The following is a 16,655-nucleotide window of genomic DNA, read 5'->3' on the forward strand; positions in this document are numbered from 1 at the left end:
ATGAGGCTTTAGAAAGCATAAGTAAAGGCCGGTTAACTACCTTTTTGCAAGAACTGCTTGAAATACAATCTGAAACACACACACACACAAATATACCTCTCAAGTTCTTAGCACTGGAGTCAGAGACACAAAGCCTGAAACTCATTTTTTAGCGGTTGCAATTCTCAATAATTCGCCAGAAAATCACCAATTTTATGAGGGCTATACCAAAAATATGAGACAAAACTCTAGATATTCTGGAAAATACTGGAAAGCTGACAGGTATGCAAACACAGCATCAAAAGCCTCAGCTTCTGGAGACTCAGTGGCCCCAAGACCTCTGATGTAATCTATTTCCTCCAGCAAATATATTAGCAGATCAGATCTGCTAGTTCGTTTCCACTTCCTCTTTTAACCCATGGATGGCTGAGGCTGTTTCAACCCCAAAGGTTAATACTGGAGGCAAAAGTTAGAAACAATGTGAGTAGTGGCAAGCAGCTGATTCTTAGCTTGAGGTATGGCAGGGCCAAATATACAAAGCTGGGTCCTTAAATACTGATAGAACATATGTTTGTTTGATCATATGAACTGCAGATGTTTATCTTGAATGTACTTTTCAGTGAATGCCCATTGTTCTGCATAGCCATTTTGTTGAAAGAGGTAAGTGAACTTTTATTAGGGTGTGTGTGTGTGTGTGTGTGTGTGTGTGTGTGTGTGTGTGTGTGTGTGTGTGTGTGTGTGTGTGTGTGTGTGTGTGTGTGTGTGTGTGCTGTTTTTTTTTTTTTTTGCTCGAGTTTGCAAGTTGCATTCTGGTCCACTTTGTCAAAGCAATGTAAAACTGATAAAACATAGCTCCATACATGACAAAGAAAACTGGCAAAGAGAATCATGTATGTCAATCATTTAAAAATACAATATGCAAAAAGAACAGTTTATTATTTTAAAGTAGAAAGTATGCACCCTACAAAGCTCTCCATACATAGAAATGGTACAGGCAAGTAATATTTCATTTAAGTAGCCCTTCAGTTGTAATTAAGCAGAGCAAAATCCAAACAAGGATAGGGGTGGTCAGTATATTATAGAACTCAAAAGAACATCTAGTTACCGTAAAAGATATCACAGACCTAACCAGCTAGTAGAATTTAAGCGTGGCTGTGATGTTCACAACAAAAGGCCACACTGGAAGAGATGGTTGGCTACATTCAAGTAAAGTATGTCCTTGAACGTATGCACTGATGAGAGGTTGAAGGGTCTTTCAGATTCTTGGAAGCTGAAAATTGTCCTGAGGCTAAAACCAAACAAAGCATTTGAGACTCCATTTTGCATCCAGGGAGGTATTATTTATTTATTTAATTATTTTTCTTTGTTGACCAGGAAAGTTCAACTAGGCATAGCCATTTTCAGTGGAGGCCTGGGAAGAAAAACTCCATCACAGTACATTTGCTTTAAAAACTGAACTTCAGAAAGTTCTCAGAAAAACAACAGTTACATTTCTCATGAAACAAACAATTACAAGGCAGATATATATAGTAAAGTATTTACATCAACAATTATAAGTCTATACAGTTGTTCCGGCTCTAAAATCTTGCAGAAGTAAATGGATTGATACTGCAGGAGGGAAACATGATTGTAAATTTAAACTAATGCACTTATTTTACCAATTAATTTTTTTTTCCACCCATCCTTTCCATAGCTCAACTAATCAGGGACAATTCTCAACAGAATCAGAACCAAATCCAAAAATATTCAGGGGCAATCAACGACACTTTTAAAATATTATAGCTATTAACTTGAGAAAATGACAGAATAACAGAATGTGAATTAGTATATATGTATATGTTGTGAAGTAAAAAGTGTATAAATCTTATTATTGTCATCATTTAAGTGTAATTCATCACCTTTTGTCCAACATTCATCAGTTTTATGGGCGTAAGAGGGACAGAGCTAAAATTTGAGTCAAAATCAGGGACAGTTGAGAGCTATGATCCTTTCTCTGTTGTGCTTTTAAATATGAAGGATTTTGACCTGCCCATCCCTACTGCATATCTGGCCTAGGAAGCTCCTCCCAGTCACATCTCCTGTATATTTGGCCTTTGAAGCACCACCCTGTCTCATCTCCTCTGCTCATTTTACTCAGCACTGACAGATTAACCTGGTAACAACCTCCCATTGGACTGTTAAAGCTTGAATTAGGCTCCATTTCATACATTTTCTGTCTGTTATTACATATTTAAGCTGTACTTATAGTCACCTTCATTTTGATATATTTATTTTTGCATTTTATGCAACCTGTCTCATTTTGTATCAAAAGTAACTTCTTCTGAGACCACAGTCTTGTAACTTTGCTTGAATTGTGGAAGAATTGGAAATTGCTGCAAAGTTTGAACATCATTTACACATCTGTCTCCAATAAATAGAATTACTTCTGAAAGTTTATTGTATTTGAAGTCAGTCTGGGACCTTAGTCTTGTAGCTTCATTTGCAGATGTGGAAGAAATATGAACTACTGCAAGATCTGAGCCTCATTTTGTCATTTATTACTGCATTTTTCCATATACAGTGTTACTGTTAAATCTCTGCATGATCTGGTGCCTCAGACAGTTTGGATTGCAATAATGGCAGCGTAATTTTTGCTGCAAGATTTCTGTTTCTTTGTTTCTACAGATGTTTCCATTCCAGGTTGCTTATATTCTGCTTATCATTTGAGTGCTTTGTTGCATTCCAGCGCCTTTCTGTTACATTTCCTACTTCTGATATATATGCTTCTGTTTTTCCTCATTCCTGTGTCGGCTATATGGCTAAAGCCCTCCCAGCCCCCCATTAATATGCTAGGCACTGTTATCCCTGCCACTCCCTACTGTTTGTACACTAATTACAGTTTTACCTACCCCCACTGTAAAAGCTAAAATTTTTGATATTCAAACTGACCTGGGGTCATTGACCTGTAGCTCAAAGTCAAAGGACGCTCTTTATAGTGGGTTGTCTGTGCAAGACCTTTTTTTCAGTATAAGAGGTCTGCAAAATCTATACAGCCTTACAAAACCGGGTCTAATGCTCAAATAACCCTGCCAAGCACAAATAAGACCCACCTTTATCTGAGTATACTCCTGACCAGATAGCTGGTCATTTCCCCATGCCTTAGTAGTAAATCCATCCAAACAGTATGCTAAATAAACCAAGCAGTTATAGTCCCCCTTGCTCCCCCAAGTCATTCCTGTTAAAACCATGGAACAGTACTTCCCCTCAACTTTTGTAGCCAGCATGAGTGAGATGGGCATATTGAGATAATGTAAAAATTGTCTCAGGTTGTCTGATAATCATCTGTTACTCAAACACAATGTGTGAGAGGGAGCTGGCAGATTTTAAAAATTTGCTACAGAGTACTCTGTAAGAAATATTGGGTGAACAAACGGCTGCAAGTAAGGAAATGATTGTTTTGAGCTGGAATACAGATCTGAATTGTCTAGACATAGTAAGGCCTTGTTGTTTAATTCTGTTGGCTGCCAAAAAGCAATTACTGGCTTGCTTTGGCAGCACATATACTAAAATTGGAATGATACAGAGAAGATTAGCATGGCCCTTGCGCAAGAATGACATGCAAATTTGTGAAGTGTTCCATATTTAAAATGGAAATCAAAGTGTACACCAATTGTATCTGAGGTATTGAATATTATAAAAGAACTGGAAGAGGGATCTTTAGAAAAAGGAGCAAATTACATAGAAATAAATGGAAATTGTGGGAACAATACGTGTAGAAAAATATCCAGGAGGAGTGAGGTTTAAGGAAAGGTGGGAATTCAGCAATTTTTTGTAATGTTGGATTGACGATAGTAGCAAATAAATATATGTGATGTAGATTATATTTTAATGGAAAATGTTAAAATGTTCTAATTTTTTTCTGTTAATATATGTTTGCCTATGTCTTAAGTGATAATTTAATAAAGGTGTTTAGAAAAACACAGTGTGAGCAATGTCCATATATACTGTCCTTTGTGGCAAAAAGCCCACACACAGTAGACTCAGCACCAAAATCATCAGCAGTACACCACACATCTCCAAGGGCATCACAATACACATAATCCATCATACGATGAGGTTCTAATGACTAACTTTCCTAAACCTCAAAGACTTCCAAAATGCAATACAGGCATAAAGCACACTCAGTAAGTTAAGGCTACATCTTCACACTGTACATGAAGTCATGGATGCTGAGCCCATAAGGCCGGCATCTACCCAGTCAAATATTCTAGTTATAGGTGTCTCCATTGTAAGACATACAGATGTTCCTCTTATCAGGCTAAGCAAGAAAAGAGTGATGGTCAGTTGCTTGTTTGGTGCCAGGATCCATCAAATCTCAAGTCCTTGAACAACAGGTACCAATATGAATCTGCCATAGTACACAAGTGTCAGTGCCTTGAGGTGTACTTCCCTGGACTACAAGAAGAGAGACATGATTTAGTGCTCTGATTTTGTGTCCCAGCCTAGCACTGAGCAGCATTTTACCTTCTCCAAGGATGATGTCACGGTATAGTAAAAAAATAATTGACCACCATTCAGCTTAGTTTTTGGTGTCATTCAAAGGGGTCCAACATTTGTTAGCTTAGGAGGATATGATCAAAAGACCCAATGCTTTTTCAATGATGGCCTGTATCTGTCCCTTCTAGGGTTTTGATTATTGGCAAATACTTTGTTCATCCCCCATAGTGTCTTTTTTAGGCAATGCCAGCCCGATAAACCTGAAAACATAAAGCAAGCAAAGGGAAATATGAAGGTGTTACTGATCAATTTGAGGAGCCTAAACAAGAAACTTCACTCCTTACAAGCTCTTCTCGTCCTGGAAGATGGAGACATCTGTGTAGTGACTGAGGCATGGTTTAAAATGGCAGAGAGCACTCTGACTCAGAAGGACTGTAATGTCCATACGTTAGCTAGCTAAAGAACTCCCTCTGTGACCCAACCAAGCCACAACACAGATCTACAGGAACTGCAATCAGTCAATATTAAACCCACTTCCACTTTCCTGAGTGATCTAAATGATCCACCTATAGACTGGGAAACCTACACCACTACTAGTATACAAGCGCAGAGATTTCTGGACTTTGTCAATGCAAATGCCCTGTGACAATTAGTTAAAGTGCCCATGGGGGGAACAACATCTTAGATCTTGTCCTTACTAATATGGGGGCATCTTGTACCATCCCTTGCATATTTTCATCACTTATTAGGTCTAAATATAAAGCCATCTCCTTTGAAATAAAATTGAAACAAGAGACCCCCTCCACTGATTGTACCTTTAGAAATTTCTCTAAGACAAACTACCTGCTCCAAAGTGATGCACTGGTAAGCTTCAAATCCCCACCAAATCAAGTTAACTCCACTGAATATGTGTGTATGCTCTGAGGCCAGCACTCTTTAGTGTATCTGTCTCAGACATGTCAGAGAGAAAAAAAACAAAACATACTTTCTGCTGGCATGAAGATGCAGCAGTGAACGATAGAGGCAGATTATAGTGAAGGATTTGGAAAGTGTGTGATCTTGAGCAGAAAGGTGGGGGTTGAGGGTCAGTGCAAACAAATGCCAAGTACTGTACTCAGGTCACCAGACACAACCCTGGTGTGAAGTGCATCTGGCAGGAGTGGAACTGTTGGCAAAGGAAAAGAATCCGGGGGTGATGATCACATCTGGTTTGCACCACTAGGAGCAGAGTGACAGGGCAGTGGTAAGGACAAACAGAATACTAGGATTTATAGTTAGGGTGACAGATTGCAGAGCAAGGAGGTAATACTTTCAATAGAGGTTCCTAGTCAGACTACTGTAGGCAGTTCTGGAGGCCATACAAGAAAATGTATATCAGACAGCTGAGAAGAATTTAGAGAGCTACAAAAAGAGTCAAAGAGTGAGGGGAAGGACCATGATAACAGGCTAGTAGAGCCAGAGCTTTTCTCACCTCAGACCAGAAGAGATGAAAGGATAGGTTACTGGTACACAAAGATCATGTAAGGAAGATGTGAAGGAATCAATTATTAATAATAAAGGACTCACCACCAGGGCAGTATTACAACCCATTTTCATAATGATGTCACTTAACAGCATCATTGTTTACAGATAAGAAGGGATGATTTATTTATGACTAAGTGTATAAGTGTATGTTTACAGGTAGGTTAAAGATGATGATAGCATGAACTGTGTTAATTATACAGGGTATATGTATGGGTGGGGAGAAGACAGATCCCATGTTTGTCAGTATGAAATTCAAAATATTGCTATCCCTAACTGGATTTTAAGCCATCAGTTCCAATGTTTTGATTATTATTATAGTCAGTTAATGTCTGGATATAATTATCTGACATTGTGTAATTTATGCGGTCTGTGTAGTCTAAATCTAAACAAGAATTTTATTGCTTTTGGATTTGGCTTTTATAACATGGAGTTTACTTGGGAAATCTTCACGATTTGAAGGGTACGTGGATGGTCTACAGTAGACTACAATCCTATAGTATTGCATTCCATACCACCGGCAATTATTCTGTGTACAATTTCTAGCCTTGGATTATTTTTCTGACTTCCAGCTTCTTTTACAAAATTCTTAGGCTGCACTCAGTATAAAATCAGGGTTATGACTTCATGAAAAATTAGTATAACCATTACGATGCTGACTGAGAGCTAAACATTTTTGTTGTTTATTTCTCCCTCAAGATATTTAGATTTGTTATAAGCATGCGTCACACCTGTATTTTCAGAAAACTAGCCAAGGGAAAGCTGTCCTGACTTGGAAATCCTACTAAGTCTGAAAGAGATAATTGTGGGTTACCATCCATGTACCTAAATATTCAGTCTCACTGAAAACCACAACCATTGGCAGGCTGTGAGAGAGGACTGAAAGCCCATACAAAGTGCCCGTGACTTAGTACTGTTGGCTAAATTATTAGAAATCCCTGAAAATTGATGCAAAACAATCGTAATGTTAGGATGTACATTTAACAAATCCAAAAGAATCATACAGAGAGAGCCTCTGCATACATGAATAATCAGAATGAACCTCACCTTACTCCTCATTTTTACATTTACTCAAAGTAGTGGCTAAAGGTCAAATCGAGCAGCATGAACAACAATGGGCAACCTTTGTTGTTATCCTCCAAAGGCCACCCTTGAAATATAGGAACCTATTATCATAATGTACTACAGCCCATATATTTAGACATTACTGCTGTTATAATATGTATACAAGTCTTGCAAGAACCTTGCAATAAATATTATGAACCAAACAAATGCCTTTTGGACATTGACTCTTAATACCAGAATCTAACACTTGTGACACAAAGGCCCACATATTATCTGTAATACATACCACACGATATACCAGAAATGGCTGCCTGGTCTAAATCTAGCTTGGACTGGATCAACCTACAAGCTAATTACCCATTCAACCTCTCGGCTCACAAGGACATGTAAAATCTAGAAGCAATATTTAGGGTAGGAAAAGAACTACAGGTAAACACAGACAGGAGCTTTACTGTGACTGAGAATCAGTGTTGTAAAAGCAACCTTCCAAGAGGGGAAGACAGGACTCAAGAGTCATTTTACCTGAATAGTCTTAACAATGCATTAATGACCTCCTGAGGGTGGTTTCTGGAATGCTCTACAAGCATGCAGTTAGATCTATAAGCTTTACTTACTTTTACCTTTTTAAAGTGATTCAAGTTCTGACATGACAAAAGGCAGTAGTCATCTCATCTGACAATAGTAAGTTCAGGTTACGAAAAATGACCTTCATTATGTCCACTAAGGGGTCAAATGAGCAACCTACAACCCCACCTAATGCCATATGAAAAATCTCTTGAAGATCAGAAATTAAGTACCTCATAAATCCTGCACAAAGCAGTACAAAAAATTCACTCACAACCAATCTGACTGCAACTTAATTCTCTTAACCAGAGCTTGAAGCCATTTCGTACACTAAAACAATACCCTCCCTGGAACATTTCAACAGCCATGGCAATCTTATAATCAGCTAGAATTCTGTTTTCAGCATTTTCTCAGACTAATGTAAAAAAAAAAATAAAATAAGCTCAGTGACAACCTCTGGCAGTTGGTAACAGTTACCATATAAATGTCTATTCAGACCAAATTCAGACTGCTCTTGTAGTTCAAACCAATGAATGATTTACAGAAACCTTGAACGTGATAAAAAACCTTTTATTCAGTAACAGAAAACAGGCAAGCACTTTCACCAAAGTGGCTTCTTCAGACCTCAATGATACAATCTGAATAAGTATACACACTCTTTATAAGTGAATAAATCTGCATAATAATGACATCTCAATTAATTGATGAACAGAATAATTAACTAATAAATGTATCTAAATTAAATTTAATGGCACATATATCACAAAAATCCTTATGTAAAAATGCATGAATAAAAAATGTACACTAATAAAAATGCTTATGTAATTATGTGCAAAAACGCATATATAAAACACACGAATAAAACACAAATAAATATATATATATATATATATATATATATATATTTATATATATATATCAGAAAAGCTGATAAATTTGAAAAATAATATAAAAATATATATATAACATAAATACCAAACAAAAACACACATATATATATATATATATATATATATATATATATACACACACACACACACACATATATATATGTAATGTTTGCTTGAGAGCAAGCCTCCTGTTTTTAAGGGCTGGTTTAATAGGGATCTTCTCATTTAAACCAGGATGTAAATGTGCTTGAAGTCTGATGATCCAATTTGTTTCATTCCTCTCTGTAAAGTTCCTAACATCTCCACCTCTCAAACTGGGTGTATTGATGTATATAACCATAAACTTAAACGAATGTGAATTATCAGTAGCTAAAATGTGTTTGGATAGTGCAATTTTTGTGCTTATATTTGTGATTCTAATATTTTTGTACATCCTAATACTTCACAAGTATATAATTTTAATACAACAGCTGATTCCAATACTAAACATGTTGTCTATCTTGCTGTGTGCTCTTCCTGTTTCGCCTTTTATGTTGGTAAAACCGATAGGAGACTTAGAGATAGGGTGAGAGAGCATTTGTACCAGACACGTATTACGTCTGGCACTAATGCACTATCCAAACACATTTTAGCTACTGATGACTCACATTCGTTTAAGTTTAGGGTTATATACATCAATACACCCAGTTTGAGAGGTGGAGATGTTAGGAACTTTACAGAGAGGAATGAAACTAATTGGATCATCAGACTTCAAGCACATTTACATCCTGGTGTAAATGAGAAGATCCCTATTTTTTATATATGCGTTTTTGCACATATTTACATAAGCATTTTTATTAGTGTACATTTTTTATTCATGCATTTTTACATAAGGATTTTTGTGATATATGTGCCTTTAAATTGAATTAAATCTAGATACATTTATTAGTTAATTATTCTGTTCATCAATCAATTGAGACTTCATTATTATGCAGATTTATTCACTTATAAATAGTGTGTATACTTATTCAGATTGTATCACTGAGGTCTGAAGAAGCCACTTTGGTGAAAGTGCTTGCCTGTTTCCTGTTACTGAATAAAAGGTGTTTTATCATGTTCAAGGTTTCTGTAAATCGTTCATTGGTTTGAACTACAAGAGCAGTCTGAATTTGGTCTGAATAGACATTTATATGGTATCTGTTACCAACTGCTTATTTTATTATTTTTTGACATTATTCATTTTATTGGTGCTCAGTGCCATTTATTTTCCAGTGGTGCTGGTTATCTACTTCTTTTTTCAGACTAGTTTTCATTGTTAGCATCTATTTTACATATTGAGGGCAAGAAGGGACTTTGTATAATAGTTGAATATTTTGTTTTATATCCACTCCATAACGGGAATGTCTATGACCACAAAGCACTCCCAAAAAAGCCTTCAAATTCATTCCATTTGTAAGATAGATCAGTGTGATGATTATCATGTGACTCATAGAAAAATAATATTTTTCATTAACCCAATCAGCAAAGTCTAAAATAAAAAGGAACTTGTTTACATTTAAGGATATAGTTTATCCGGGTGTTAAAAGCAAGAAGAGAGCCAGATTTTAGCTAGGAAGTCTTTCAGAGTGGTTTTGAAAGATGGGACAGAGGTTATTGACCTGATGGATACAGGAGTTTTTGGTCACGGGATTACAATGACCGACAAGTCGAATGTAAGCTTATCATCCACTATTACCCCTAATAATTTGCTATGAGAAGTGACTTTAATGGTTGTACTGTCAAGAGACAAGAATTTAAATTTTGTTTTTTCATGAGAGAGATTGGAGGGAAAAGGTAGTAGTTTGGTCCTTTTTGGGTTGAGCATGAGTTGTGAGTTATGAAGCCATGTTTCAGTGACTGTTAAAGCTTCCTGAGTAATTTTTTGGAGGTGTACCACATTGTCAGATGTACAAATGCAAGTGGAACCATGTGTACATTGTATTAGGGTGGCCTGTTGTGTGGCTGTATAGAGGGTGTTGGTGGAAAGAGAAGGGGACCAAAGACAGAGGTTTGTGGTACACCTGTGGTGACAGAGAGTTAAGGATATAGCATGAAGTGCCATTTTACTGACTGATACCCAATGGACAGGTAGCTTTTAAACCACAGAAGAGCAGGCTGAGAGAGACCTAGTGAGGACATTTGAAGTAGAAGTTTGCTGTGACAAACTGTATCAAAGGCTTTAGACAAGTGTATAAATAAGGAAGAGACTAGTTTGTCGTTATCTCTGGCTTTATTAACAGTATCTACATAAGTTAGAAGGGCAGTGCCAGTACTATGGGAAGACCAGAAGCCATGTTGTATAGGGCATAGGAGTTCCTCCTGCAGGAGATAGTCTAGCAGTTGTTTTTGAATACATTTTTCAAGTATTTTGGCGAGGGGAGAAAAGATTGCTATAGCTCTAAAGTAATTGATGCCTGATGAATTTCCTCCTTTGTGTAGAGGGATAATGTGTGACTTTCTCAGAAAGAGGGAATGTGGAATTACTGGACTGACCTATTTATAAGGATTGAGGCATGATAGGCAATACTACTGGCTGCTATTTTTAGGTACTCACTTGGAAGGTCATCAGTTAAAGAAGAGTATGGTTTAAGTTTGTTTAAGAGTAGTTTTATATAGGATGTGGGCATAGGTTTGAAGGTGAAAGTGGATGTGGTGATATGTGGCTGTTGGGCAGAGTTGAGATAAAATGTTGAGGAACCCTTGGGTAGAGATGCTATACTATCTATAAAATAAGAATTGATAGTTGAACTGTATTGCAGTTTCAAGTGGTGAGTTATGAGGAGAGGAGTTTGGGCTGAAATTTTGACTGGGATATAAGATTTCTTTAATGGATGTCAAAAATGTTTTAGGGTTGTGTTTAGTATTATTCTAAAAGTTATATAGTATATATATTTTTTTGATTTCTTTTGCTTGCTTTTTGTACAATTGCAAAGCATTCTAAAGTTTTCAAGATGTTGAGGTGTTTTACATTTTTGGCATTCTTTCCACACTTTTTTCTCTAGCCTGCATTTGCATTCTACTCTTTTTGGATAGCTAAATTGCATTACTTGTTTATAGTTTCTTCCTTCTAGGAGGTGGAAGGCTATTTAGGATATTTAGAAAAGTTTTATTGAATTCCTTTACAGCTTCGTCTAAGGAGAGGATTTTTAAGAAGTTCCAGTTAATTTATGACAGTGTTTAATTGATGATAGTGTGGTAATGAACATTTCTAGGTTAACTTGGAAATGTGTGTTGTTTTATAAATATGCTGTTTAACTGGATATGCGAGATGTCTGGTTGTATAGATTGGGAAATAATCATTGAGAGAGTCTGACATTGTACCTGTGGTGGAGTATGTACTAGGGTCTGATACTAGGATCCAGTCTAATAGGGAATTTGATGTCTTGCTATAATGTGTGGGGCTATTAATTAGTTGTATGAAACCATATAAGTTCATGCTAGATGTAAAGGAGTTAGAGTTTATGTCCAAACAAATGACATTCACATCACCTAGTAGTATTTGTTTTCTTGAGGAAATGTTATGGATATCCAATGTAGGCCATCAGCCAGTATAGCTGTAGTGTTACCAGGAGGGATGTAAAAGGCAGTAATACATGTTTATTTATAATTGTTTATTTTGAGGAAAGCAATAAGAAGCTCTGCTGATGGGAATTTTGGTCTTGGTTTGCTGTAAAGAGAAATGTGATAGGTGTTGGTAAACATTAAAGCAATTCTACCACCTTTCCTCTTTACACATTCATTACAGATGACATTATAGCCAAGAGGTATAACTTCAGAGTTATTTATGCTCTGTTTAAGCCAGTTTCAGTTACAGCTAGAATGTCAGGCTTGTGTTGAATAATCCAGGCATGAAGTTCAGTAGTTGTATTTCTTATGCTTCTAACATTTATTGCAGCAAAAATTACATCACCAGGGTTGGTGAATGACTGTTGTTGGGTTAGAGAAGAGTGTGGCAGAGAATTATCTTTGTGTTCACTGTGATAGGTGGTGCCAGGATTCGGGTGTATATTTCCTCCTAAAAGGATTTTAGTATATTGGGGAATTACGCATACCTGTTTTTTGGGCAGGATTCTTGCACTTAATTTTGTTTTGGTTTAACATGAAATGCAGTTAATTAGCCTATATTTGGAGAAGGTGAGTGGCAATATTAAATAGGTTTGGTGCAATGTGTGGAGAGAGTAAAGAGGAAGTATATGTAGGTGGTTGGGACAAAGTTGGAGAGAGGGTGAGAAATATTATTGAGTCATGGTTGAAAAATGGCACAGTAGGAGGAGGAGAAGAAATAGAGGATAAGCTGAAGGGTAGCTTAATTAAGTACATGAATCTGTAATTTATAGATGTCAGGTAGTGGGAAAGCAGCAATGAAAAAAGAAACAAGAAAATGAAGGGCAGTAGGAGATTCAGTGATGGTGGATTCTGAAAGCTGGTAAAGGATAAGTAAGGAGAGAAGTATTTTCTGTAAAAGAAGAGAGTTAGATTGTCCTGGTATCTTCTCCAGAATATAAGGAATAAGGGGGAATGAAAGGCTAGAGTATAATGATGTAGTCAAAGTAAGAAAAATGAGACTTTATTTGAAAAAAGTAAAACATACAATGTGGAATAGATAGGTACTGTTAGGGAAGATTGTGATTATGAATGCACATAGTGCAAACAGTACGGGAGGGAGAAAGATAGTTGAGAATGGGGCTAAAAATTAAATGGAGATAGGGAAGAAGGAAACAAGAAACAGAAGTGTATGTATAGAAGTAGTAAGGTCATTTGGGGAGGGTTTTTGAATAACTGTCACAAGTGTGTGGAAAGTATAATGTTAGAGTAAGAGGGGGTAGGTGGGATAGTGGGAACAAAGCACAGCCAAGCAGAGCAGGCTTCAGACCCTCAGGTCAAATTATAACTGAAAGCAATCAGATTATAGCCAGTACAAAGCAATAAACAAATAGGTACAGAGTAAAGCAGGTTTTCTATGATTTCCTGAGGCTAAATAACTGGCATATGCAGTATAGTCTACTGGTCAAGAAAAAGGGGACAGTGGCCAGCTTAGTAAGATGTCCTTAGAGTGATTATTTCACACAGACTTTCAATCACAGAGCAGGCATATATTCAACTGATTATATTCAATAGACAGCAAGGTTCTTCATGATATATGTGCTTAGATTATACCATGACAAAATTCACAGTAAACTTATAGGAATATGGACTCGTGGTAGAGACCGTGATCGTAGGCTACTATACAATGACAAAATTCACAATAAACCTGTAGGAGTAGAGCCTTGAGGCAGTATTCCTGAAGTATTGATGTCAGATGTCACCGCAGACTCTGCTCTATGACAGAAGATAGTGACTGAGTGTAAGAGGAGACAACACTAACTGCAGGCTCTCTGCTTGACATGTATGGGAAGTTTATTCCATAGCATGGGTAGTCTCTGGGTTATAAACCTGTCCCTCCAGCTTGTTCTGTTGATTGTGGTAATGAGGTTGAGGTCTCTGGAGCATTGTACTCAATGACTGGCCTAATCAGGGAAGAGTAGACGGAGACAATGACCTCTTTCTTTCTGGATGCAAAACCCTTATAGGTTCATAGGTAGGTACTAGACTATTGGCCCTAGGGCCTATATTAGCCTAGCCAAAAGTACCCTGGCTTTCGCCACCCAAGAAAACTATTTTCCCGTGCCCCTGTCGAGCAGAGCCACAGATGTGATCCCCAGGGTGAATTTCCTATTTCCCATCCAATCATCAAGATTGTACTTGAAGAGTGCTAATGAGGAGCTTTGTTTGATATAGATAGGTAGTTTGTTCCAGAGTATTGGAAGTCTCTGGGACAGGAATCTATCTCTCCAACATGTTCTGTTTATTGTGGTGACAAGGTTTAGGACCCTGAAGCATGTAGCTTGGAGGGATTGGGATTTCTTTAAGTGGAGCATGTCCAACAGCTCTGGGTTTGACATAGCTTTGTATGTTAGGCAGAGATCACCTCTGAGTAGGTGATATGCGATGGAGTAAAGCTGGAGTTTTTTGAGACTGTCTGCATAGGGCATCTGTTTGAGGCTGGTAATCCTCTTTGTGAGGTATTTCTGCAGCCTTTCCAGTTGTCGTAGATATCTTGCGAGGTACATACCAAAAGGGGCATTGTACTCTATAATGGGTCTGAGTGATGAGTAGAGGGGAACAATGACCTCTTTTTTCCTGCATGAGAAACCTTTTGTGTTGAGGTATGCCATGTAGAAGGATTTCCTAACTACAGTGGCGATGTGATTGTCAAAGGAGAGACTACTGTCCACCTGTGTCCCAAGGTCTCTTATCACACTTTCGGTGTTAAGTAGACTACCGCCTATGTGGTAGCTCATGGGTACAGAGTTTTTAGCAAAGGGGATGACAATGCACTTTTTGGCATTGAGCTTGTGGTCATGGCTTTGACACCAGGCATCTGTCTCAGTGAGGCCCTTTTGTAGGATGTCCACATCGTTAGGAGTTTTGATTATGGCTCCTAGTTTGCAGTCATCTGCAAACTTCATTAGCCAAAGACCTTCTGTGTTAGCCTGTACTTCAGAAAAGTAGATACCAAACAGGAGAGGACCCAGGACTGAACCCTGTGGTACTCCACTTGTCACTGGTCTGAAGTCGGATTTGGAGTCTGATACTTTCACAGTGTAGGTTCTGTCAGTGAGCCAATTGGCAACCCAGAGTTTGGAGATTACCACTGTCTTTGTTTATAAGTTCCATGATGATACGTTCCATGGCCTTGCAGACCAGGCTCGTTAGGCTAATGGGAAGGTAGTTCCCGGGGTCCATGATGGCTCCCCCTTTGTGGAGTGGGATAACCGTCATTGTGCACCATTCAGTGGGCACAAAGCCTGAGGTGAAACTATGACTGAACATGGTGCTTAGGTGAGGTGCCAGTTCATTCTGTAGTTCATGGGATGTGCCACGTAGAAGGACTTTCTGACCACAGTGGCAATGTGGTGGTCAAAAGAGAGGTTCCTGTCAACCTGTGTTCCCAGATCTCCTGTGATGCCTTCTGTGTTCAGTGGACTACCATCAATGTGGTAATTCATGGGAACTGTGTTTTTCCCAAAGGGGATGATGACACATTTTTTGGCATTGAGTTTAAGGCCATGGGTCTCACACTAGTCATTGGTCTCAGTAAGGCCTCTCTGTAGGATGTCAACATCACTTGGAGAGTTAATTATGGCTCCCAACTTGCAATCATCTGTGAACTTTGTCAGCCAGAGTCCCTTCATGTTGGCCTGGACTTCAGCAAAGTAGATGCCAAACAGGAGAGGACCCAGGACTGAACCCTATGGGACTCCACTTGTGACTGGTCAGAAGTCTGACTTTGAGTCAGCTTTCACACTGTGGGTTCTATCTGTGAGCCAGTTTGCAACCCATCTAGTGATATAGGGGTTGATGCCTAGCTTAGTGAGTTTTTCTATGATACCTGAGTGAGAAATGGTATCAAAGGCCTTGGCCAGATTGAGGTAGGCTGTATGAACCACCTTGCCTTCATCCATACTCTGGTGACTGACTCAAAGAAGTCAACCAGGTTGAGCAGGCATGATCTACCCTTCACAAAACCAAACTGTTTGGGATCCAGAGTTTGGAGATTCCCTATATCCTTGTTTATTAGGTCCATGATGATGCGCTCCATAGCTTTGTGAGGACTTCTACCCCAACCCATATAGGTGCTTCTCTGTGGTGGTTGACCTTTTCTCAGGTCCTCCTGTATCACAGTACAGGCACACAGGTACATTGTGCACCCATCCTTCACAAAAGCAGTACTCTCTTTTTACATGGTCACCCATGCTCGGCAATGCCATCTTTCTTACATGGCTAATGTCCTTCATACTCTAGTATCTTGTAGGATATGCAAATGAACTCTTTCACAGTTAAAGATCCCTCTATTTATCACAAAAATATCTGCTACTTAGTTTCTTGTTGGTGCACTGACAGGGAGCATAGCTGGTCCTCATGCACTATACCATTCTTATCTCCAGTCTGTTACCAGATTTTTTCCTCATAATGCATTTTGAAACAGATTATAAATATGGGATGAGAAGCTAAAGAAAAAACTATATTGTATTCAGATTAGAACAGCATGAAGTCTCTAGACCTCTAGGAATAAAATCAGTTAAGCTAAGAATACAGTAA

General features: G+C 38.1%; 1 non-coding gene across 1 annotated transcript; it reads left to right on the top strand.

Annotated features, from left to right (window-relative positions):
• Window positions 1–3,501: 3,501 nt before the first annotated feature.
• LOC122802207 lies at window positions 3,502–3,604 on the top strand. The gene has a single exon (XR_006364900.1). It is a non-coding gene; the product is annotated as a U6 spliceosomal RNA (small nuclear RNA).
• Window positions 3,605–16,655: the final 13,051 nt, after the last annotated feature.

This window comes from Protopterus annectens, chromosome 1.part0 (assembly GCF_019279795.1).
Source record: "Protopterus annectens isolate FY-2018-M chromosome 1.part0, PAN1.0, whole genome shotgun sequence".
Taxonomy (NCBI): domain Eukaryota; kingdom Metazoa; phylum Chordata; order Ceratodontiformes; family Protopteridae; genus Protopterus; species Protopterus annectens.